This window comes from Hemicordylus capensis, chromosome 6, assembly GCF_027244095.1.
Source record: "Hemicordylus capensis ecotype Gifberg chromosome 6, rHemCap1.1.pri, whole genome shotgun sequence".
In the NCBI taxonomy this organism is placed as follows: domain Eukaryota; kingdom Metazoa; phylum Chordata; class Lepidosauria; order Squamata; family Cordylidae; genus Hemicordylus; species Hemicordylus capensis.
This window is the reverse complement of record NC_069662.1, coordinates 45,662,601-45,685,207: the sequence shown is the minus strand read 5'-3', so window position 1 is coordinate 45,685,207 and position 22,607 is coordinate 45,662,601. Positions and strand designations below refer to the sequence as shown.

At 42.7% G+C, this 22,607-nt stretch overlaps 2 protein-coding genes across 4 annotated transcripts in view; one reads left to right on the top strand and one right to left on the bottom strand.

Annotated features, from left to right (window-relative positions):
* Positions 1-22,607, bottom strand: part of LOC128329000 (keratin, type I cytoskeletal 17-like) — a 213,631-nt gene that overhangs the window by 148,900 nt on the left and 42,124 nt on the right. The gene's annotated exons all lie outside the window — the stretch shown is intronic.
* The window catches only part of JUP (junction plakoglobin), a 69,170-nt gene continuing 62,302 nt past the window's right edge, over positions 15,740-22,607 (top strand). The window contains exon 1 of one of the 3 annotated variants that reach the window (XM_053259346.1): positions 15,740-15,897. The gene's annotated coding sequence lies outside the window, so the exon portion shown is untranslated. Of the gene's footprint in view, positions 15,898-15,996; positions 16,670-22,607 lie in introns of those variants that run through there. The other 2 variants (XM_053259347.1, XM_053259348.1) reach the window with 2 other exon arrangements.

The following is a 22,607-nucleotide window of genomic DNA, read 5'->3' as shown; positions in this document are numbered from 1 at the left end:
AAGAACCTCTCCCCTAAAATGAGGTTAATGGAGCGCTTGCTCCGCTAATCCCGTTTTACTGATCGTGTGCCGCTGTGGCGTGGCTCTGCGTTGTGGTGACACATGAGTGGACCCCTGACCAGGAGGCTACAACAAGCCACCTGGCCTTGGGGGTCTCCCCAGAATGCCTCACACTCATGCAGGGCATCCTGGGACTTCCGGGGGCCAGAAGGCCCCCGATCCCCACCACCCCTACTGGCTATGTGATGGAGCCGGTAGTCAAGTGGGCGGCCAATCCAGTCACCCAGGGACGGCTCTCTGCTCATGTTAGGCTCCACACGTTGATCATGTCTAGAGCCTCAATGTGAGGCAGTTGCCTCAGGTGGCAGATTGCCAGGGTGCCAGCAGGACAGCAAAATGCCTCTTGCCGTTGCCATTGGAGCAGCTCTTTCGGGCCAATCTGACCCTTGCAAACTGCAAACAGCGTTTCTCCACACATTCCTTACAAAGCTTTCAAGAAGCACAAGAAGAGCAGAGAAGGCAACCTAGCAACCTTCCCTCCCCCCGCCCACCCATGCACTTTCAAATCTTGGCTTTGAAGAGGGGATGGCCCCCACCAGGGGCATAGGGCAAGGTGGAATGTTGTACCTCGCCTCAGGTGCTGCAATACCTCCAGCTACCCCTGCCTCTGTGCGGCCGTGCGGTCGTGTTTTACAAGCCACAGTACTGCCTTTCTGCAGCAATAAGCAAAAATAGCTATTCTCTAGGAATGTGTCTGCATCTTTCACAGGAAGTGCAGGACTCTTAGGAAATATTATTTATTTCAGGACATTCTTGTTCCATAAACAAGCATCCCTAATTCTATAAGATAGGCCAGTAAACTTTATAATTGCTTACATAGCCATAGGCCATTGCAAATCCATCAAATGGGTCAGGGGAAATATCAAGAAAACACAACATTGCAAAATCATACTGGATGAAATATAATTGCATGACATAAATTACTGTGGTCTCTATCAAATAAGGAAAATGATTTAAAAACCAAACCACTTAAAAAGGGTTCAAGATTAATTATTTCTGTTAGTGTCACAGAATGTGGAGGAACAGACAGGATCACTGCAAAGTCCCAGTTCTTCCAAAGGTGTTTTGTCCCTGAGTGACCTTCAGATCTACGGCTCACCATAAAGTATTGCTTCATGTCCTAGTTTTAGAAAGTTCGATGTTCCTCATTATGCTCCATATTTCAAGGTGTTTTGTCCCTGAGTGACCTTTGTTAAAAGGAGCTCTGACCCTCATTTGGAACTGCAGGCATTGAGAGCTACAACAAGGAAACACTTCAAATAATTTCAGCAGCTATTTAAAACGAGACATATCCAAGTCTCAAGGATCAGGAACATGAGCCATTCTACATGCCAAAGCAGTGAAGAATGTCCATAAGAACACACCCTGAAACAAACCCATGTGCTTAAAATGAGGCAGAAAGGTGCACAAGAAGACCAAAACAATTGCAATCACTAGCCATTTTGAGATAGGGAGAAATTCCTTCTTGACTCCAAATATGGCAACCATTTAGACTCTGAGCACAAAAGCAAGATGCGCCTGTTCAGTCTCACCACGTGAGCACTTTCATAGTCCTCTAGCTCATAAGGCATTCGGCAGGGATGAGCTGACCCCATCTGAGGCTGATGCTTCTTTGAATTCAGGATGCTTGAAGCTTTATCTTCAAAGGCCTCAGATGTAGACCAGCTACAGCCTATTCCCCACTGTGGATTAGCTGCATCCATTGAACTCCGCAGAGGGAAGGGCAGACAGGCCTTGTGTCGTGCAAATGCTGCTGTGCATTGATATTTTTTAATGGGGATATGAACTGAAGCCTGTTAGGAAATACAGTTATAATTAGAGTCTAGCTCCCAGAGGCTGTCTAGGCACCAGCGACTAAGTGCATTGGCAGATAATGTCATTATTTGGTCGATGTTTAACATAAGAGGTTATGGGGGACAGAGAAGACATATTTTCTCTTCTCTGCCACCCCAGGCAGGGAACATAACACCAGAAGATAGACAAAGGGAAGGGCTTGCCTCTTGTTATCCGTTGCCATTCAACTGAAGAATCGGGAAGGAGCACCTTAGAAAAATAATAATTCTGCTGAAACTGATTTCAAGTCGTCAACCACTCAGCCCACAAATGGGCTAAATACTTGTGTTTAAAACAGGCCTGCTCAACTTAGGCCCCCGCCCCAGCTGTTTTTTGACTACAACTCCCATAATCTCCAGCCACAGTGCCAGTGGCCAATAGCCAGGGATTATGGGAATTGTAGGCCAACATCTGCAGGAGGGCCGAAGTTGAGCAGCCCTGGTTTAAAATAACGCAATTCCATTGAATGAAACGTAGCTAACTCTAAGGGATCTTGGTTTATACATGTAGAAATTTCAGGCTGTTGTTCAATTGGCAGTGTGAAATTTCTAAATGAGAAATGCTAGGGCTCTCAAGCCGACTTGGAAGGCATGTCTTTTGTTCTGTGCATGCTTTTTATTAATCCTAGATGTATTGTGGCTGGCTGTGGTTATGCAGCGTGGGTTTGCTCATGTTCAAAGGTACTCTTATTTACAACCCCTTCATGCCCTAGAATTGAAAGCAGTCTCTGGAGTTCACCTATGTGAGCTATGGCTCAAATTATACTCCTTACAGTATATTTGTCCTAGAGAACAAAAGAGATTCAGGGGAAGATAGTATCTTTGACTGGATCAGCTTCCTTTGACTGAAAATATGTAAATTTTTGAGTTATACACAGTTCACTACCTGATGCAGAGCTCTAATTCAAATAATTCCATATACTTACACGGATGATGCTTCTAAATATGAATATATGCATGTTCTAAAGCTGCAGATGTGTACCTTGAGCAGGTAAAAAATTGAAAGAATCTCCCCCTGACCCCATGAAATGTCCCCTTGATCCCCAGAACTGACCCCCAACCCTCAAATCATCCCAGACCCCCCAAATGGTCCCCGGACCCCTGAAATTACTCAAAAAACCCCACACTTTTAAAAAAATCACCAAACCGTGGATACTCAGGTTGTGGTTGGCGAGGGCGATCACAATCTCCCAGTCATGGATATTCAAATCAGCAATTGAGGAAGCCGCGATAGGCAAGGGACGACTGTACAGTATCTTAACAAATTTCAATATCTGCATCGATTGAATCCTGTTTTACAAGTCTCTTTTATCATATGCTGATTTTACCACAACCACAACTGCTTAGATTGTCCTGAAGGCATGATGAGACTGAAATCTATGGGCAAAATTCATTTTAAAGAAAGAGCCAGACCCCTCCCCCCCCCATTTTGTATTGGATAGTAGTGACAGATAAACAAGGTGATGAATTTTCCTAATATTATCATATCACTACAGATCCCCTTATATCATATGATGGTTATTTTTTCTTGCATTTCATTTAAAGAATTAAGTTTTTAATATTATTTATAGTTCTTGCTGTATACAGTTTAAGAACAATTTCATTTAATGGCTTCCCCTGTTATGCTACATAGCATTACAGGGTCAGCTTTGGGGTTGGCTGAATTACTGAAAGCGCTTGCGGTACAGTTTTTCATATCAGTTATCAATGACACCATGGTAACAATTCTGCTCATTATCTGAGGTTCTCACTCAGCTCATCTACACAGAATTGTGATGCTCCTAGACTGAAGCCTTGAGTGCATTAAAGATGTGAATGTACAATCTGAAAACTGACCATGGACAGGTGTATGGAATGCAGAAAATCTTGCTAGAGTGTCCATAGAGGTATAATGGGATCATGGACATAGTATGTGTATATTTAGTTCTCTCATTATCAAGCTATGTGTAACACTGTTAAACAATATTTAAGCCTTGTACTAGCATCTTCCAAAGCCCTTTTAGTCACATACTCATGGATGAGAGCAAAGGCCTGGGGCGGTGGGGAGAAGTGTTAATAACCAGTTAATTCTGAAAAATAATACTCTGTGCTTCTAATAGCACCTTCTGCCTAAGATGAATACCCATTGTAATGAACTAATACAGGGTTTCTTAACCTTGGGCCCCCAGATGTTGTTGGACTACAACTCCCATCATCCCCAGACATGGCCTTTGTGGCTGAGGATGATGGGAGTTGTAGTCCAACAACATCTGGGGGCCCAAGGTTAAGAAACCCTGAACTAATATTGTTTATACCTCTGCCTTGTTTACAAAAGGCAGAGGTATAAAGGGATATATCACATCAGGAGAATTGTGGGGTGGGGGTGCAGGGCAGAAACTACCCAGAGGTTTCCAAAAGCAATCTCTGTTTCAGAGCGTACAGGCCTTGTATCTCTAAAAAGTTTGGATGCTTCCACTGCTGGAAGCAACAATGAACTTCACAGCTTGAGAATTACTAACCACCTACCGTGCAGCCAGGCCTCCAGGTCTCACAGGAGAAATGTTCTGGCAGAAGAGCAACTCCTATTTGCCATGATTTACTTACTCACTTACTTACATGGAAGCTCCATGTTTTTAAAAGGACTCACTCAGGGCAAGGAAGAATCTTTATAAAAATAAAAATTAAGTATTCCCTAATCCTGACCTTTAAATTATTTCCTGGACAAGAAAGGCTTCATTTGTTCTAAAGAAGAGAGTTCACAAACTGGGAAACAACAACTAGCAAACATGTCTCTCTACAGAACTCTACTTAGTTCTTCAAACCTGGTGCATGGAAACAGTCGTATATTTAATAAATCTTCTTAATTCAATCAGTCTTTATTACGGGCATAGACCAGCATAAAGTATAAGGGTGATTACAGGTTAAAAGTGAGAACAGATAAAAAGTGATTACATATAGAATGGTAATTAAGGTACATACCGTATCAGTACTAAAAATACTAAAAAGTACACCAGAAGCATGAGGGCATAAAAACCTGAAAAGTAATAAAAGACATAAAAGTGCATAAAAGGTATAAAAAGTGGGGGACTTGAGGATTTTTCTAACTCTCCTGATGTATTCACTTCCTATTTTTCTTTTAACTTCAGTGTGTGCAATGTTATCAGCCTGGAGAATGCCCAAGTATTTGTAAGGTTCTTTCTCTTCCAGGTTCTTGATCTTGCTTCCATTGGGCAGTTCTATTCCTTCTGTTTTTGTTATTTTTCCTCTGTTCATTATTAATGCAGCACACTTGTCTGGTCCAAACTCCATTGCTATATCGCTACTGAATATACGGACAGTGTTTAGCAGTGATTCGATTTCTGACTGGGACTTTTCATACAACTTCAGATCATCCATGTACAGCAGATGGTTGATTTGACTTGATGTTTTAGATGTTTGGTATCCGCGGCCTGTTTTGTTTAGTATTTGTGAAAGTGGGGTCATGGCGATTACAGAGGGGATAGTGAGTCCCCTTGGAAAATGCCTCTTCTAATGCTAACCTGTCAAGTGTCTCACCATTGATTCTTAACTGTGTACTCCACATGCTCATTGCTTTTTTAAAATAAATATCTGAATGTTTTTGCTGACACCAGTTGTTTCTAAACATTTTAGTATCCATGTGTGAGGCAATGAATCGAAGGCTTTCTTGTAATCAATCCATGCAACACTTAGATTTGTTTTTCTTCTCTTGCAATTTTCTAAAATCATTTTGTCAATCAGCAGCTGGTCTTTTGTGCCTCTGGTGTTCGGGCAATTTCCTTTCTGTTCAACTGGAAGCTGTTTGTTAGTTAATAAGTGTTGCATAACTTCATCTGTTATTATTCCAGTTAATAATTTGAACATGGTTTGCAGGCAGGTTATCGGTCTATAATTACTTGGAACTGCACCTTTTGCTGGGTCTTTCATTATGAGATGAGTTTTCCCAGTTGTTAGCCATTGTTCAATATCACCGCCTTGCAAAATGTGATTGAACTGTTTTGATGGTTGTTTATGAAGGCTTGTTAGGTGTTTAAGCCAAAAGCCATGCAGTTCATTGTCACCTGGCGCAGTCCAATTTTTAATTTTCTTTGCTCTTTCACTTATTAATTCTGGTGTTATTATTAGATCTTGCATTTGTTGGTTACATTTTTTGACCTCTTTCATCCAGTCTGCTTTTTTATTATAATCTATTGGGTTGTCCCATAATTTCCCCCAGAATTGCACTGTTTCTTCTTTATTTAGTGTTTCTAAGTTTCTCGCAGTTTCTCCTTCTATGCTTTGGTAGAAACGTCTCTGATTCGACTGGAATTGGAGATTCTGCCTGTGTTGTGTAATTCTGGCTTCGTATCTGCTAATCTTCTTTGACACTGCTGTTATTTGCTGCTTTATTATTTCCAGGACTTCTCTAATTTTCCTTGAATCTAGGTGGTATTTTTGGATCAGATACTGTTTGGTGTTTTCATTCTTCAGCTTCTTGTCTTTCATATCTTTCAGTTTACTAGCATCTGATCTAAGCCTGGAGATTTTATTTTCTAATCTAATCTTCCATTTAGGTGATGTACTGCTTTCTTTTTTGACAGGTCCACTGATCTTATATCCGAGCTCTTGTGTTGTTATTGTTGCTGCACTGTACATTAGTTGGTTTGTTTCTTGCAAATTATTGGTTGATATTTCTGCAAGTGCAGCATTGACATCTTTTAATGCCTGAGCAAGTTGTTTTTTGGCAACTGTTTTTAGAGCTGGAAGTCGAACCCTGGTTGTTGTTTGGTTCATGTGCTCAGTTATTTTTTGCTTTAGTTCTTGCTGCTTTTCTGTTAAACGGCATTGGGGTTTTTGAGGTGAAGGCAAAGGGGAGGTTGCCTGGTTTTGATTTTGAAAGAGTTCAGCAACAGTGGCATCCTCTATTTCCAACACCTCCTCCACCTGCGCCTGAGCAACTTCTTCAATTGGTGGTAATTCTTCTTCCATATCTTGAGCCTGTGTTGCTCTTTACAGTTCTTCCAGCTCAACTCCTGTGAATACTTTATTTCTTATTATGAATCTTCTCTGGTCTGCTAGCCTTTGTTCTGTTATTTCTGTATCTGGATGCTTCTCTTTCCAAATTTGGTACATTCTTTTTAAATAACCTCTTCTATTTGGACTAGACTTGTAATAGCAGATCACAGCAGAGCCCCTGGTGGTGCAGTGGTAAAACTGCTGCCCTGTAACCAGAAGGTTACAAGTTCGATCCTGACCAGGGGCTCAAGGTTGACTCAGCCTTCCATCCTTCTGAGGTCGGTAAAATGAGTACCCAGAATGTTGGGGGCAATATGCTAAATCATTGTAAACCGCTTAGAGAGCTCCGGCTATAAAGTGGTATATAAATGTAAGTGCTATTGCTATTATTTCCTTGTTGGCATTTTTCGTATATTTTTTTCGGTTAAGCGACGTTTCTTCCAGTAACCTTGCAGTCTCCAGCCCTGGTTGCTCAACTGAAGATCCTGAGTCCTGTTGCCCACTTGCCACCAGATGTCCAGGGACTCCAGCACCTGGCGCGGTCCTTGTTGACCCAGACGACGACAGATCTGGTATAGATTTATTAAAGTTACGACTCACCATATTGTTGATGGGAGAGGCACTCTTTGTCTGGCTCCTCTGGTGAGACCTGTCCAGTATGGTTGGACCTCTGGCATAGCTCTCACCTTCCTCAGAGCACACAAGCCCCACAACCATGCCAAGGTAGTGCCTCACTGGGGGTTGTTGTTGTTGTTATTATTAATTTGATTTCTATACCGCCCTTCCAAAAATGGCTCAGGGTGGTTTATACAGAAAAATAATAAATAAATAAGATGGCTCCCTGTCCCCAAAGGGCTCACATTCTACAAAATACAAGATAGACACCAGCAACAGTCACTGGAGGTACTGTGCTGGATGTGGATAGGGCCAGTTACTCTCCCCCTGCTAAATAAAGAGAATCACCATGGTAAAAGGTGCTTCTTCGCCCAGTTAGCAGTTTAAAAAGTTAAATTAACAGCAGTTAAAAAGTTAAATTTTTTAAAAAATCATGAACGTGCCCCCCCCGGGACTTGGACCAGTCTGGACTTGAACCAAACCAGGCCATCCGGTTCCGTGCACATCCCTATTTGATACACTCTGCACCCCTCTGAGGTCTGTGCCCTAGGTGGCTGCCTATTTGGCCTAATGGTAGCACCATCCCTGGGCATACCGTTTAGAGAAAAAGTGGTATCAGCCTCCTTTAAATGTATGTGGTGAGCCATATTTTGGATTTAACACCCATAAATTGAGAACGGTGAGCCTTATAAGAATGAGGATATACTTAACAATGGAAGTTCCAATTGTAATCCAAAGCTAACATCCAGTAATGTTACAGTTTTTTCAATTTCATCTTGCTTTCTCCTCTGTGTTCCTCAACTAATCTTTATAACTGCTTTTTGTGTACCAGAAAATGTTGTCCTATTTTCAATCCACTTTTCTAAACACTTTGAAGAACTAAAAAGCCACCTTTCCACAGACATTTGAAATTCACGATGTTATATAGGCGCCAGGAGCCAGACAAACTGTGACCAAGGAAGAAATCTCAGATGGAGAGAGGCAATATTTGTCCACAATAAAGCTCCACAGTAGCAGCTGGGGATTCATTAATCAGTTTCCTCTATGAGACGGCAGCAAGTTGTTGCACTTCAAGATGCTGTTCGAACCAGCTTGCCCTCCTTTCCTTTCCTCCCCTGGGTCAGGCGCCATTTTTCGTCATTGCTTTCTAATGGGAAGTCTTTTATCATCTTCCATTGTTGGGGAAAATATCTTTCTCAATTTCTTCCTGTAGCTTTGGAATCTGACGTAAAAAAGCCAATCTTGTTTTCAATTTTGTCTTTGTCACTCTTCATTGCACAGTTCTGTCTCTCGGTTAGTGTTTTGAGGTAGTAGAAGAAAGGAAGAAAAGGTCTTTGGAGATGTTACTGCTAGCATTGGTAGCTCTTGTCAGGAGTGTGTATGAGAGCAAGCATTACAATAGTTGCATGGGAGAGCATTATGCTATGTGGCATATACATGGAAATAGGTGTTCTACCACCTCAGGCATTAAATCCTGTTCACGACCTGTGTCTGATTATCAGTGGGGTATATCACCTTAAGTGGCGCAACAGGGAAATGCTTGACTAACAAGCAGAAGGTTGCCAGTTCAAATCCCCACTGGTACTATATCAGGCAGCAGCAATATAGGAAGCTGCTGAAAGGCATCATGTCATACTGGGTGGGAGGAGGCAATGGTAAACCCCTCCTGTATTCTACCAAAAGAAAACCACAGGGCTCGGTGGGTGCCAGGAATCAAAATTGACTTGACGGCACACTTTATTTATATCAACCCTGTCAGCTGGATTTATCCTGATTTACTCTTCTAGAAGTACTCTATGTTGCTGTGAATACCAATATCAAATTGTAATTTATTTACTATCTACTACTACTGGTGGTATTTAGTCATGTATATGGGGATTTGTAAAGTGAAATGAATTCAAACTGAGTGGGGGGGAAATGGCACAGAGATTAGATGGGGCACTCATGCTGGTACCAGATGCTGGTACAAACTTTGCTGTTTGAATTTATTCTTTTTAATAATATATCAAAATTGTACACTTGGAGAGCCTGTTGAAATCTGAGCTGACTTTGATTATTGTTTTATAGCTGCTTTCTTCATACAATCAAAGAAAACTAGATAGATTTAACTAAAGATTTATTCAGCAATAACTCCATTTCCTCCTTCTCTTTTCCCTTCCTGACTCTACCCCACACACTCTACAGGATTCCTACTGGGGCAAACATCAAAACAAGAAGACACAAAAGATAACTAGATAGAATACATCACATCCCTCCCTTTTATACCCCAAATTTGCATTAATTGAAAATTTAGTAACAAAGTCTTGACGTCTTTTAGGTGGTCTCCTGTCACACACTCTTCTGCTAAGTTCTCTGGCACAGGAGCTGTTCGTTCTTCAGGTATTGAGGATTGTCCATCACATTCACCGACCTCATCTGTGAGGTCAAAACTAGAGGCAAAATCAAATTCCGCTCCAGTTCCTCTCTTGAGACCAGACTCCCTTCGCTCTTGTCTCATAGTATGCATGCTGGAAAGAAATGGAACAGTCTCGAACTGTTCCATTTCTTTCTATCATCCAATATGATAGCAACTCCTCAGATTTCGATTATTTGTTTTGGTCCAGAATATCCGGAACATCCCTTTCTCACTTCATAAGGCAGCCGTACTTGAACAAAATCTCCCACCTGAAATTTTTGCTGTTTCGCACCCCGTTTCTGATCTATATATAGTTTATATTTTTGTTGCGTCTCCCTTACCCAAATGAATCTCTGCATCCTCAGGGTGAGATGACACAGAAAGTCCTATCAGTTGTCACCATTGGTAAGTTTGGTGGTAGCTTTGCATCCTCTCAGCAGTCCAAAAGATGATTTTTCAGTAGAAGAATGAGGAGTAGTTTGATAAGCAAATAGTTTTTGACAGATTGTCTCTTTCCAGGGTTGTTGTTGCGTAGTAGCCTGTTGTAAATTTTGCTTCACTAACCTGCTTATTCTTTCCACTAAGCCATTCCCTTGAGGATCAAGACAGCACCCAAGCCATATTCAGAAGCATCAGTGGTTACAATAGTGTGCCTGTTGGTGTCAAAAAAAAGTGAGAGCAGGGCTTTCAGCAATGGCTTGCAGGATGCATCCCTGTTAAATGCTATATTATTTTAAAAAATAAGACACAAGGAGCAACTTGGGAGGCAAACTGTCTAATAAATTTAGAGTAATACTCACAATGTCCTAAAAGTGAGCGAAGCGCATCCTTGTTCTGTGGTGCTGGTGCTTCCTAAATAGTTTCCACCAAGTCTGTTTTGGGATGTACTGTATGCCACTCTGAGATATTGTGTGTGTCCCAAGTATGTCGTTGTGTGTGTGCAAAACTGACATTTCACTATAGAGATAGTAAGTCCATGTTGTCGATGTTTTCTTAAGACTTCCATCAGTTTAGCATCATGCACCTCAATGGTTTTACCATACACTAAAATATCATCCTAAAAGTAAGTAATGCCATCTGTAGTCCCAAAAATTGCCTGCATCATTATATGAAATACCAGAGCTACAGAGGCTAATCCAAAGGTCAGTCTTTTGTATTGAAAAATACCCTATGGGGTAATGAAGGCTGTATATTTGTGAGAACTTTTGAGCAGAGGAATTTATTTATTTATTTATTACATTTATAAACCGCCCCATCCAGAGGCTCTGGGCGGTGTACAACAACTTTTTAAAAGACATAAAACCCACAATTAAAACAATGCTAAAAACAATTTGATGATAGGCCAAAGACAAGTCTAATGTAATGAACACTGATGCCTCTTTCAGAGTAAGGAGCATTTCACTGATATATGGTACTGGATGACAATCCACTATTATGTTGTTTACATCTCTTAAATCCAAGCACATTTGAAGTGTACCATTTGATTTTTGCACAAGAACAGTGGGAGAGACCCATTCTGATGAATCAACAGGTTCTATGATGTCAGCATGCTGTATTCTTAAGAGCTCCTCTCTAAGTGGTTGACACAATGCTATGGGTATGTTCCTAACTTTGTGTTGTTTGTGTATTACATTTGCCTTCATCCAAATTTTATATTTGAAATGTATAACAGTGCCAGGAGTATCAGCAAAAACATTCAAGAAATCAACAATCATAGCATATGGATGCTCCGTCATCTGTAATACAGGTTCCATGCTTTTTGGGTCTAACACTATCCGTAGATCTTTTTTATGTTTCCAGCCCAATATTGAGACTCCTTTTTGTGACACATACACCTTCCCTTCTGTACCACATCCTTTGTATTCCAGGACAGAAGTAAAATATCTGTTTGTGGCAATAGAGCAGGGCTGCTCAACTTTGGCCAACCTGCAGATGTCAGCTGCTCCCATAATCCCTGGCTATTGGTCACTGTGGCTGGGGATTGTGGGAGTTGTAGTCAAAAACAGTGTGTGTGGGGGGGTCTAAATTGAGCAGGCCTGCAATAGAGGTACCTCTGTATCCCCAGGGTTGATGTCTGAAGGCTGCAGATGCAGATCTGATGTAGTGGGGGGTTTCTTGTAAAGCAGATGGGAAATGATAGTATATGGAGAACCAAAATCAGCCAGCATCTGCACTTCATGGCCATTTAACCTGGCAATGTGAAGAATCAGGCTCTGATTCTGTCACACTTAAAATGCTGTCAGGAAGGGGTTCATCTGTCTCATCCTCATCATATAGTGAATCAGTAATGGAGTGGACAGCAGACTTGCAAACTTTAGCAAAGTGTCCCCTTTTTTTTGCACCAGTTGCAAGTTACCTTCTGTGTAGGACAGTGGGCAAAATTGGTTTTGTGGGCAGAGTCTCCAAATCAGTAGCATTGGTAGCTCCTCCTTTCTTGTGCTGCCACTTTCTGGGTCAGTGCCATATGAGAAGATTGGGTTTGGAAAGATTTAGATTGAACAGCTTGGATTTCAGGAGGTTGGATAAAGGGTACCAAAGACTGTGATTTGGCACAGTGAAGATCATTCTCCACCCTCCTAGCCATGTCTATAACTTATTCCAAGGTACGTTTCTGCTCCAATAGCAGTTTTTCAGGTAGTGGGCATTAGATAACTCTAGTGAGTCATCCCTTAAGAACATTAGCTATTCACCAGCCTAGACAGCTCTGCTGGAGGCTGTTCTATTGATGCAATGATGGAGAGGCAGAAAAGATGTAATTGTAACCACCACTGTATATGATCCTTGATCATATCATCAGTAAAGCTAGCAAACTCACACTTAAGGCACACAATGCTGTGATATACTGATCAATAGATTCACCAGGCGGTTGGGATCTGGAATAGAACTTGTAACGTTCAGCAATCACATTCAAAGTAGGGTTGAAATGATAATCTTCTAAAGCTTGAAGAGAAGCTTCTTAAGAATTGGCATCCCCTTCCAAGCTGGCAGGAAAGGGCAAATGATTATATATTCTCTGGCCTTCAGGGACCAGGCAATCAGGAGGTAATTGCAGAAATAGAGCTTCATTGTTTCCAGGGAAGAGCAGGTTCTCCAGGGGTGGAAAAGAAAAAAGGTGGTGGTGGGATCTGAGCCATGCTGCAGTGGGCATCTAGTGAACAACAGAGTTCGGGATTGATAAGGAAAAAGTATCTTCATGGGTTGTGCAGAAACGGTCAGAAAGCTAGAGAAACAATCAGCAGCTTGGATAGTAGAAGGCAGTGCAGTAACAGGGGCGCACCAAGGTCATTTGGGCGCCTGGACTGCCCAGCTGTGAGACACCCCCGTGCAAGGCCCCCCACAACCTCCTTTGGGGCGGCCCAAAGTCTATGATGTCATAGGCTTGTGACAATCACAACTGTGCAGGCGCGCCTCGCAGTTGCTTAAAGATGCTGTCCCGGACAGATGGGGCCAGCGTCTCTCCTGCTCCCACCCCACCACCGCTGGGGGAGCGGGGGAGAAGGGAAAAGGACTGCTCCCCCCCCGCACCCACGGTAATATTTTTAAAATGGAGCTTTGGCAGGGTGGGTGCGGAGTGGCTCAGCTGCCAGAGGGCCCCGGCCATTTGGAGGCTCCTCCAGACCTTGGAGGACCAGACTGGGTCCTCCAAGGTCTGGGGGTTAGTGCGCCTCTGTGCAAGAATGTAGGCCCGGTACTGTAAGGAAAGGTGACAGGAACAGTCACAAGCTTTGCAGGCTCACATGCTTCAGCTGGTTCAAAATCTTGTCGCCAAATGTTTTACAGCTGTTTCCCTCATACACATCAAGAAAACTAGATAGATTTAACTAAAGGTTTATTCAGCGACAGCTCCATTTTCTCCTTTCCCTTTCCCTCCCTGACTCCACACTAGGGATGTGCACAAACCGGTTCGTAGGTCCTTTTCTGGACCTCCAGACTGGTCTGGCGGTCAAGCCAGTTCAGCGGTGTGCGAGCGTGCGTGGGGGTTACCTTTAAGGAGCAAGAAGGGTACTCTTACACCCCCCAGCTCATTTCCCCCACAGGCGCTGTGTCCAAATCGCTGCACGAGGCGGCAGCGTACCCTTTTTTCACCCCTGTCAGCGTCAGACCGGAAGTGGCACCCTCCCTGCTCCTTAAAGGTAACCCCCCCACACACACTGAACCGGCCCAGTGAGGTTCGTGCACATTCCTACTCTACCCACCCCAATTTAAAGGATTCCCACTGGGACAAACATCCAAACAATAAAACACATAATATAAGTACAATTATTTACAGCACAACCCATAATCCAGTTAAACCAGAGCACTGGAATGTAAAGCACTGTAATCCCACATTTATCCACTGGATTAAAACATCCACATCTAAAAGGTTTGCAAGGACTATGCACCATTAATTTTCAATTTAATAAACAGGATATAGCTCATATTATTGTACAGCAGAAAGAGAGCTGAGAAGTGGACTTTTAACATCACCATTTCCCACTATATCCAACTGTCTCCACAGAGGGTTTGGAGAGTGAGTAAGCCATTGATATTATATGCCCAGGCATGGAGAAGCTCCTAACTTCTTTACACATGGACATCTTGTATAACCTAGGCCTGGAGCTCAGTAACAGAATTCCACAGCACAAGAGTTATTCCTTTGTGGCCACTGCAGGTCTCAAGCCAATGACAGCAACAAAAAGACTGGGGAAAGGAGTTTTCATATCACTGTTCTCTCAGTATTCTCAAGAGCCTTCTCCACTGAGCCAGGAACTCTTGATGCCATCTTCCCAATGAGGCCAACAAGATTCAAAGAAGGGTGCAGATGTAATTATCCTGGACACTTCAGAAGTTATTTTAATAGTTGCCTGATTTTATTTTGTAAACTGCTTTGAGAATTTATAGTTATTTTGAATAAGTTTTAAAAATGGAATAGTAAAATAGCAAAATCAGAAGTCTCCACAGTTCCCCTCCATAATCTAGGTCCATGCTTTCCCTCGCAATCTTCTCCTGATAACATCCCTCCAAATTCTTCTGTGACCAGAGATTCTTAGCTTCACTTCACAAATTTCCTCTTCCATTTAAGATTTCTTCTCCCATCTTTCCTTTTATCCAAATAAAATGCCTCTCCGATATTATCTCCCTATACAACTCATCCCTACCCCAAATTTTCTTCCAATTCCCCTCTAGTTGTTGCCCTTTTTCTGGTCCCGAAAACTTTGCTTCTCGGCTTGTTATGAAGACTTTCCCTTCACCAAAACCTATTTCCCCAAATTTGCTCATTTAACCACCAGTCTTCCGATTTCCCGCTTTGTTACCGATCTCTTAAGCGCCTCAGTTTTCTCCTGACCATCTCTTGGTCAAATCCCTCCCCTATCAAATTCTCTTCGCATAATCTGTTCCTGACAGCCCTCCAAAGATGCTCCTCTGATCTGATCTCCACGAGCTCTTCCCCAACCTACCCTTAAATTCACTCTGTGGTCTCAACCCTGCTCTTCGTCCCTTACTTTATGTTTGGAACTTTTCTCCTCCGGACTCGGTTTTTAAGCCCTCTACACCCTCACCCCACTCACCTAGAAGATAAAGTTTCCCTCCCCTTTTGGTCTTATAATAAACCCCTTCCCACGTTCCCCCGCCCCCGTATCCCGTCCTTCTCCGCTCTCGGGTCCCACCCCTCCCACATTTGGCCCCACCCACACCTGCTCGATTCTCTCCGCCCACCGGCTCCGCCCTTCTCCCCTCTCCTCTCCTCTTCCCACCTGCCCTTCGCCTCCAATCAGAAGACCTGGGCTGTCAACTCTTTCGCTGGGCAGGGCAAAGCTGGGCGTGGTGGCGAAGAGGAGGCCGTTCCCCCTCACGAGCGGCGCGGCCAATGAGAACGCGGGGAGGCGTGGCCTGTGTCCATGGGGACCGGGGCTGGGCTCAGGCAAAGTCTCTGTTCACCCCCATTGTTCGCTAGAGCGAGTCGTTCGGTGCGGGGCGGAGTGGAGTAAGAGGCGAGCAGGGCGGTGGCGACGGGGCCGGCAGGTGGGTTCTGGATGGGGGAGGGGGGGAACTGCGGGGTGTGCGTGCCTGTGGTGGTCTCTGGAGGGAGGGATAGCTCTTGGGGGTTGCTGGGGAGGCTCTTGGAGGGTGAACAAGGGCAGGGTCTTATCTGAAGCATTGGGGCTCTGGTGAGGCAGCCTCAAGGGGTGTGTTTTTAGGGCTCGGGGTGAAATTGCTAAGAGAGACTCCCATTGAAGGGAGCTGCCCGAGGTAGTAAAGTAATATGCGGAGGAAAAGGGCGAAGCTGCGTTGAGTCAGTGTAGGGCAAAGATTTGGGGAGGAGTAGCGCCCAGAACTTATTCAACCCCCCTTTCCTACCCTGCAAAGGGGGGCAATAAGGAGGGGTGGGCTATTCCTCGGGTTTCCCTAGGCAAAAGGAGCTGCTTTGGGTCACTAAGGACTCTTAAGGGGGGAACTGGGAGTGCCCCTAGACGTGTGAGCAGAGAGACGGTAGAGGGGGTTGGGATGTCATATGGGGTAGGTAGAGTCGTGCTAGCTTAAGGAAATTCAGAGGAGTGCCCTCTGGAGTCTCAAGGGGATACGGTAGGTGGGTAGGTCTGTATAGGTACTCTTTTTGAATCTGAAGGAGGAGAGTGGGGCTTGTGGGGCTAAGGCTCATCAGACTGATGTATTGTGGGTGAGGCTGAAGGATAGAGTAGTGAAATCTAAGCAATGCTGGGTTTGGTGGCCGGCAACTGTGTGTGGTAAGAGGAGAGCGATGAGGGACTAGGTAGTAGGAAAGGTCTTCCTACAGGTGAGTAGGGGACAATAGATTCAAAATGAGCTGTAGAAGAGAAGCTGCGACTCCACTGTGGGAAGCATGTGAGGGGAGGGATCCTGTATTGGGATTAGGGGTCAGTGGGTATGAGGTTCTGGGCTTGGAGAGCGAGTTTTCTTGAATGTATTATTGCTCGGTTTTAGCCACAGATGTGGGGGAGGGCACCACATCTGTACCACTGGGTGTACTTGGAAAGGACAGGTCCATTTATAAGTATGGAGTAAGGGATTTCTGTCTGGGAAAGGAATGGCAATATAGAGAATGAGGTTTGATTACATCAAGCATCCTGAAAAGATTCTTTTCTTTGGACCTGTTTGGGTTCTAGTTTGTGGGTTGGTGCCCTTGAAGGTGTCACTTTGACCCAGAACAATGTGAACAGGAAGGAGCAAAATCAAGGGTGGGGGCTCAAACCTTGTAGGTACAAATCTGAAGCAAGATAGTATTTGTGGCATGTACATGAGGTCCAAGGGAAGGGTTGGGTGGGTGTTTGGTATTTATTTACTTTGGATTTTGTTTTCATTAAATTGTGGGTACCTACTTTTTATGCTGTAGAAATATCAGGCTGAAGTAGTCTGTGCCCCTGTCTGTGCTTGTTGAATACCGCGTTCCCCTTGCATTCCTAGCCTTAGTGGGTGGGGATAGAATATGTATGTGCTCGCTGCTTTCTATGTCCACAAGAAAAGTGCATACAGTATAATCTAAAAGTTTGTGTTTCTCCTCACACCACAGTGTGTGCAGCAGCAAACCCCTTGGCTCTCTACATGTTAAGAATTTCCAAAGACACTGAAATGTAACATGTTTTGCATGTTGAGCTATTGTATGCAGCAGTTTCATAATCCAACTTGTCTCTCCCAGGCACGCCCTTTTGATTTGTGTTGTCCCAGAAGTAAATTGCTTATCATTCAGCCATTTTACATAGTCTTATATTAAACAACCACCAACTTTGTACACAAGTTGGATGATGGGGAAAGGGTTTTTCTCTTTCTCACTGCCTCCTTCTAAAATGTAAATAGTGGGTGGGCTTTTGGTTTTCAGGCATATTTGGGGGTGCTGCATTTCTTTTCTCTAAACTTTTAACATGCTTGTAGACAACTTAGCAAGCACATCTGGTTTCATCACTATATTTTATTTGTCTTGGCATAGCTAAGGAATAAAGAAACAAATTACACTTCCTATTAATGGCGGGGTGTATAGACGCACAAGAAACCTTTCTCCCATTGCAAGTATATTTTAAGGCTTTGCCCCCCTTACCTTCCCCAAACTTTGGATGTGTGATATGAAAATCTTTGCCAATCTCTCAGCAGTAAGCAATCTGTTAATTGACTTGTGGTGACTTCTAGGAAGTTATTTGTTGCCAAAAATACATGTTCTTCGAAGGGCCTCTTAAAGTATCTTTAAAATGTGTTCTAATCAAAACAGTTAATTGCAAAGCACCAAATCTTTTTGCATTAATATGAATACAAGTAGCATCTGGAGCTCCAAAATGACAAGCTTGCCTTACACATGATCTGAATTCTACTGGCTTGGAAGAAAGCTAAAGATTCTTCTTATTGGAACTTGCTTTTGAAGGAAAAATTGGGTTTTGATGGAAATTGGGAACCTTAAAAAAATCTGTGCTGTAAAATAAGACAAGTGAAGTTGAGATTGGATGTTTAGACTCAATCGTAATTTGATTTTCACCTGCTCATTTTGAAAAATTTATTGAGATGAACTACATTAACTAGTCTATGAATTTCCCCCCTTTTTTCTGGAGGGCTGGCAATGATTACAGTGCTGGTGTTTAATTACTGCATTTCTTTTTACCAAGTTTAGAAAGAAAGAAATGGACTCATATGTAGCTGCAGAATTGCTGTTGATCACAGAAGGGGGTGTAGTCTTGAATGAACCTGACTCTCTCCACACTTAATCATTCTTGGGCTCTCTGCTTTTTTAAAAAATAGTTCCTCTGCCGCTGATGGAATGGTGTCACTGTACAACCAGCTTTCTTGATGAAGCTATTGCTTAAAACATAAGTGTCTTGACATGTTCGCTTTCTGACGCAGCTCTATTTATTACTTTTTAAAAGATCCAGAACGCCAGGCAGTTTGCTGCTTTGTCTGTTTGCTGTGTGAGTCATATGGGAATCTTGGTGTGTTTTGCAAGAAGTGGGCGGTGTTTTGAATAAGGGAAACTGGAAACCAAGAAGCCACTGACTGTGTCTGTCTTGTGTGTGCATTCTGTCCTGTCTCTCCCATTTCCCCCACTCAAACCCAGCAGTTTTTTTACTGAGTTATATAAAGGATAGTATTGTATGTTTATGGCCAAACAGGAAAGACACTTTTGTAACTTAGAGAAAAGGAAGTGGGCAATTGAAGCTCAGATTTCATCTTGGTGGTTTTCTGTGGAACCTTTCTGACCTTGGAATAAGCAAATCTACTGTGCAATGCACAGTAGGAAGGTTACATACTATTTATAAATGTTCAGGGAACTGGAATTGTATGCTTAAAAAGATTTCATGTTCTATGGCTAGAAACATGAAGTGTTCTTGAAATTGTCAGTCCAGCAGAGTTGTGTTAGATTTCCTTTGTATGAATTTTTATTGCGTGGGCATCTTGGAATCTTTCTTCTTGGATTGTGCTCAGATATTTGGAAGCTGAAATGGGATTCTGAAGTTGCTGTTATCCTATAAATAAAATGCCGGAGTTGAGATCTGGAAGACAATAGCTCATATAATTCTTCTGCCATGAAGTTGTTGGGGTAGCTGTGGGCAAGCTGTACATTCTTAGTTCTCTGGGGGAAAGAGTTGTTAGGACAAACAGAAAAATTGTAACTTGATATGTTGTTAGTGTGTGCGTGCACACATACACTTTTATATTACATTCAGTTGAATTCTACCACCTTTCCAATAAAGTTTTCTTGTAGCATGCTTCCTCCACAACCATGAGGGCTAGAAATCTGCCCTTTGGCTAGTGAAAGGTTTAAGTCTCAGGGTTCCTTATTTTAAACTGTAACTTATGAGTGACCCATTTGTATAGCACTCCCTGAGAAACTTTGGTGGAGAGGCTTGATTCTGATTGCTATCTGCATGCCTGCATTAGTAAGGCAAGCTTGATTTTGAGCTCTGCTAGAATGTGGGGATTCTTGTGGGGGAGGGTGGTTTTTGTTTTAAGAACTCAGTGATTTGTCCCAGCATCTGGAAGGTTAGGCTCTTAGTCACCTCTTCTTCCCATCCACCAACAATATCTCCTTGGAAATGTTCATAAGTTTCTAACTGTTGCCGACCTAAGCTCCTGTGTTTCAGCTGGGGACCTCTTTCTGTACTGCTGCTGCTTAGTCCTGGCAGAGGGGTGAGGCAAAGGGTGTTTTAATTGCATTAGTCAAATGATTCGCTTAATTAATCAGGCTTGCAGCAGAGATGAAAGGATAAGACTGGGGAGTTGCCTGGGAAAGGAGAAGCTGCTTATAATAAGGAGCCTGTTTAAAAAAAAAAAAAAAAGATCCAATCTGAATGGAAGATCACTATAATAAAATGCATGTAGACATGTATGAGCAAGCACGGCAATGTGCCTTCCTCACAGAGTGGAGTAAATGTTAAATTTGACTCCAAGCTCAGGCCCAAGTACAAAAGAGTTTCTGTCAGTATTTAAGTTTTGCATAGAATATTGTCATGAACTTCTGAGAGTTGTGACTCCCAAAACCTTTGAGACAGGCTTGCGCAAGTTCTTTCCACTGTTCTTTACCTCCCCCCGCCCCGCCCCCATTAATGTCTTTTTGGTGTCTTAGGGTTGTCTGCTTGAATGCCCACCATTCAAGGGCAATGCTATGATCTTGTTTTCCTCCCATTTTTGTATGTTATGTGTCTCTGTAGCTATGTAATGAACCTCACCCTGTGTTTTTGGTCTGGAGTTTGGATAAGGATTGTGGTGACAAGGTGGGGTATCTGGGCTGCATGTGATTGCTTTTCCTGCAAGTTAACTTGCCCTGCCCCCAAAGGGGGTATTAGTGGATAAGCTTTCCATCAGAGAATGTTGGTTGGGATTGTGTCTTAATTATCTGATTTTGGTTTCTGCATCTCTTAAACTGTTTTAATTGTCGTCCTGCAGAATGTTCATCTTTCACTCTGCTTATTTCATCTTGGCTACTTATGTAATCCTTGTATATGATTTTTGCATACATTCTTTTTTTGATGTGGTAGTTTGAATAAAAATTTCCATGTTTAAAAGTTTGTTCGTTCCTCTGCTCTGATAAGGGTGGGTAGTGCCTTCATTTTACTGTGCTGTCAAGAAGCTGCCAAAAGCAGGTAGATCAGTGGTTGCTAACCATACACTAAGTTGTAGGTTAAGCTTGTGGTAAAAGAATTTCATGACTACGTTCCTCTGAGCAGGTCAAACGTCAAATGCTTAGCCCATGTACACGATCAAATTGGCCACTACTTCCACTGAAACTACCTTTGTACTGAAGAAGATGGAAATGTTGAGACAGTTTCTTGGGAAAGCTATTCAAAGAGCAGCTGAGTTAGCCTTTAAAAAGGAATAAAGTCTGCCCAAACACATGGCTCTGTGTTTGCCAGGAGTTGACACTGACTCTACAGCTCAGCTTTACTTTACTTTCATTCCCCTGCATGAAATGGGCAAGGTAAGGCTAAACTGACCTAGGTGTGATTGCAAGGGCTTTGTTCTCAAGGTGGAGCCCTCCTGGAAATGAATCATACCTATAAAGACAAGCTTATATAGCATATACTCACTCTTCAAAAAAAGCAAAGAAGCTCTGTGTTGATCCTAAACAGTTGGATGATGCTAGGAATCATCTTTCATTGTTTCAACTCCCAGGTTCTTGGTTCATAGAATATTCTGTCAAGTGACTCATCCAATCTGTAGTGGGAATATTACTAGGTATCTGAAGCAATTCACTTGTATTGTAAGCAAAATGGAAGGCGTTGCTATTTGCACACAGGGTATAAAATGTTATTTAGAATAGGGTTTTCCAAAGTGATCATGGTAGGGAAGGGTTCATGCCAGTTTTAAAATGGTGATTCTCTTATATTTAGCAGGGGGAGAGCAACTGTCCCTGTCCAATCCAAGCACAACATTTCTCCAGTGGTGGTTGGTGTGTGTCCCTTGGGTTTCTCTTTAGATTGTGAGCCTTTTTGGGACAGGGACCCATCTTATTTATTTTTGAACTCCATTTTGAGAACTTTGTTGAAAAGTGGTGTATAAATAGTAATAGTAGGGAAGATGTGCCCAGTAAAGGAAGAGCAAGTAGCCATGGAAAGCATACAAGATATGCCACATGAATGCCATGGATTTCAACACAGAGACTTCCATAATCTTTTGGGCTGAAACTTGTTCTTCCCTAAACGAAGGCTGCTAGAAAGACATTGCAAAAGCTGAATCTTGCAATGAGACATGGATGATAGATTAAAAGCTGGTTTTTGTAAGGCCTAATGAGCTGATCGTTTTGATCTGAGACATTTAAATTCCAAAACTAATGCATGAAGGATATAGCAAATTATGGATGTAACAAAATTCCACAAACTTAGAGAAGGCCAGACTTATAATAATCTCAGATCTGGTAAGTGAAAGCTCAGAATCCCCTTCCTTGCTTCTGCAGGAAACTTGTTAATAGTTACTATCGTAACTTGTGAATTATCTTCAAAATATATGTGTGTGTGAGAGAGATATTTTTGATTTAATAGACAGGAAGTGCGTTCTCACCTGGACCCTGTTCTGTTTTGCTGCTTTGAGTAGTGTGCTGTTGAAGATTCTGATGTTGCCTTTGCCAAGATGAAAGACCCATGGCCAAGAATTCCCAAGTTAAGTTGGAACTGGGTGGAATCACAAAAACCTTGATGGATATACAAGAAAGCTGTAGAACAGGGGTCCACAGCCTGTGGTACTCCATATGTTGCTAAACTACTGCTCCCATCACCCCCAGC